Here is a 3,648-nt window from a genome sequence, read left to right as displayed (position 1 = left end):
GTATAACTATATTTCAAAGTTACGGTGAAGTTTAATTAGTTATTTTACTGTCTTTGATGCAAAAAAGGCGATGAATATGGAGCTGGCAAAACAAAAGTAAGATTATCTTTCTAAAATGTAACTAACTTAAGTAATTGATCCGTCTTTCAGCAGGAGTTACACAAACCTGAACCCTAAACAGAGGCAGAAACATCAAACTCTACTGCACACAACCATGACCACAGCCTGCCAAAAGGCCTACAGGCAGAGTGAGCTGCCTCTTTGTTTTGCTGGTGTTTGAAGACTGAGATTTGTTGTTGTTCTTCTTTTTCCTTGGATAAACTTTCAACTACTAATTGTTGAAAGTTATTCAACAACCTTTTATTGATACAGTAAATCAATGAAATTTGTGGCCTTTTTATTTTAATTTAACAATGTTAATTTGTCATGATCAGTATGGTTTATCTTTAAGCACCTGTACGTTACAGCAGAGTAGTTAGTAAGTTTTGCGTTAGAAAAAAATAAAAAGAGAATAAATAAAAATAGAATAGACAATTGATTTTCACAATGACTATCAAAAATACACAACAAATTATTGAAGCAACACTCTTATGTTCCCAAACAATCAACACTTGATTTACTGTTGAAGAAATTTGCATCTCTTGGATCAGTTCAGTGCTGAAAGTTTGGAAACAGAGAGTGCTCACTGACATCTGAGTGGTTTGCATGAAAATAGAAACAAAAAACTGCAATACAGAAGAGTAATTTAAGGCAACAATCCTCATAAAAGCTTCAAGAGACACAGCTCCTCAGTATAATCAGGCATATTGTAAATAACAAAATGCAATCAAATTAAAATCACTCATTTTGCAGAACCATATTTAATGTGTAGAAACTTTTTAGGAAATGAGGCAACTTCAAAAAAACTTGTGATAACAGTTTTTATTGATTGGTTTGACGCAGCCGTCAGCTCAAAATCCACATTTTCAAAACAGTTAACGCAGAGGCCTAAACATTGACACAGTGGTCAAAATGACACATTTTGTTTGCAAAAGGCAACAACTGTGTCAAAACATTTAAAAATATGGAACAAAAGCAAACTTTGCCTTCGAACAACTCAACTTTGACACAGTGTATGAGCGCCTCCAAACAATCAGTACACAATGGGCAAAAAAATGCAAAACACAGCAGTCATGTGTGAATCAGTGCACCATTGCTTGTCATTGTAGCCTAAGACTGTATGTAGCTTACATGCCGGTGCTGTTGGCAGTCAAATTTGCCCTCTTGCAAAAAATGCATCCAGAAGCAGATATGCTTTGATGCTAATTTTATTGATTACATTTTTTTCAGCCTGTGCCTGACAAATGAAATATTCCAACAGAGAACACATGGAAATAAAAAGAAAATCCTTTACTGTGTGAGAAATTATGTAAATAAAAAAACAGTCTTTTCCAGTAAAGATCAAACATCTATTGTAGGCTTATACTATGAGTATAAGATAGACACAAGTGATACTCTTTTGTCTCTTCTAGTCTATACTTTCTTGAAGAATGGGCGACATGGCCTCATCCACATCACATTCAATATTATTTGCCAGAACCATGTTGACAATGGCTGCCTCCTGCTCAGCATTAAAAATTCTCCCTCTACCACCACCGACTGGTAGGCTTTCCATTCTATAAAGAATACATGAAATGTGAAAAAAAATACATGAATGACTGTATAGCAACATTTCCTGTTCTCCTGTTGAAAAACTCTAACAATGGATACAACAGTGTTTCTGTTTAGAACAGGTTGGACTCTTTGTCCAGCCTYTCTAAATGAAAGGCCATGATTTACGACTTGAATCACAGTTGCCTGAATTTCAGCTGTAACCTGAGCCCTTCCAGCTATACCTCCACCTCGCACATGGACTCCTCTTCCTCTGACCCCTCTACCTCTGCATCTCATCTGCCTTAGACCTCCTCGATCCATGCTTGTTAAGAACAACACAGGCCTGCAGACTGATTGCAAATTGAAAAATTCTGTGAAGAAGTGTCAAACAGGTGCTTTCGGTGTTTCATACTGACAGCTAAAAGGGAGTTTGGACTTTATGAACGACATCTGCATTAACTGTTTTGCAAAAGGGTGTGAAAACTGTGTCAATCAAATGAGAATGGGTTAACACATTGCAATAGATATCTTCTGCTCTGCTGAGATGGTGATGATGAAGACTGAGAGGTTCCCAGTTCCTTCAAACAGATCAAACCAATCAATAAAAACTGTAAGTGAKTGBGTTTTGAGTGAATAAAACAAATGAATAAAGACCTGATGAAAGCATACAGTCCMATCAGAAGTTCTATAATTASATGGTAAAAATAAGGATCAAATCGCCTAAAGAGGGGAAAGACCAATGTGGCAGGAAATGCACCATGATTGAATATTTTGAAATAGCCTATCAGATGCTGTATCACCGCACCTCTTTCAGTCACTGAAAAATAAACATGAAGTAGATTTTAACAAAGACAGGGTCAAGATTAGTTTCTGGGTGACACTGCTTCTTCTTCATCAAAAATGTAATTACAATTTAAAGTTATTATTATACTGTATTATTTGTACACTTAAAAGTTTTGTGATGATTCGGACCACCATTTGCCACATCTSATCACACAAGATCATGAGCGTACTGAGAAGAAAACACTTCACATAGAGCAGGACACGTTAGTGAGGCAGGAAATGCACTTTCATTGTAGATTCATTCGTATTATTCATGCAGGAATTTTATTTTAGCCTTGTTTATAACAACATGAAAAAAAATGAAATATTTTTTATAGTACTGTACTGTAAACTAAAGCAATAATCACTTCTTTTTAAAAAAAACATATGACACAGTTTCTGTTCCACAACCAGTTTTAAGGGTCAAGACTCTATAACCCCCTTTTTTTCATGTTACCTCTTAGATTTATCAGTGTGTGCATCAAATGAGAGTGAAACTCATGATCACTATAAGATACCGTATTTATTCAAGTATAATATGTAAAATTAAATCCATAAAATCATCCATAAAGTTAGGGGGTAGTACTACATATACTTGGATAAATATTTTTACTTATGTATTTTAACTGAAATATCGGCTTCATTCCCAAAATGCCTGAGACCCGAAATGAGACCACGTCATAAAAAGCAGTTGAAACGAGCTCACCTCTGACATTCCTTCATTCTTCAGAGCGAGATAGTAACAGATCCAGGCAGGCGACATGATGTGAAAAAACGGGGGAAGGCAGTCCTGCACCTCAGTAATGATAACGAACTAATGACATGAGCATGTGACCGGGCCGCTCCTGGAACAACAACAAACACATGTTCGTCTGTAACGGCTGCCCTCTACCGGTGTTCTGAAAAAGTTTGTATCCCTAAAAAATTGTTTCCCCACACAGGGGGTGCTCGTGAGTAGTAAGTAATCTACTTTTCCCCCGGAAGATGGCCCAAATCTCATGTGAAGTCTCTGACTTTTGTGTTGGCGCATCCTGGTGGACTATGTGTAAAATGCCAGAATTAATATGATGCCGCTACAAAGCTCAAAATCATAGTTTTTTTTTTATATATATTTGTTGTCAAAATACCTTTTGTACATACGTTGTTAAATAAAATGAACAGTCCAATAATCATTTTACTGATATGTATTAAGAT

The sequence above is a fragment of the Austrofundulus limnaeus genome, unplaced genomic scaffold (genome assembly GCF_001266775.1).
Source record: "Austrofundulus limnaeus strain Quisiro unplaced genomic scaffold, Austrofundulus_limnaeus-1.0 Scaffold529, whole genome shotgun sequence".
Lineage (NCBI taxonomy): Eukaryota > Metazoa > Chordata > Actinopteri > Cyprinodontiformes > Rivulidae > Austrofundulus > Austrofundulus limnaeus.
This window is presented reverse-complemented; position numbering follows the sequence as displayed.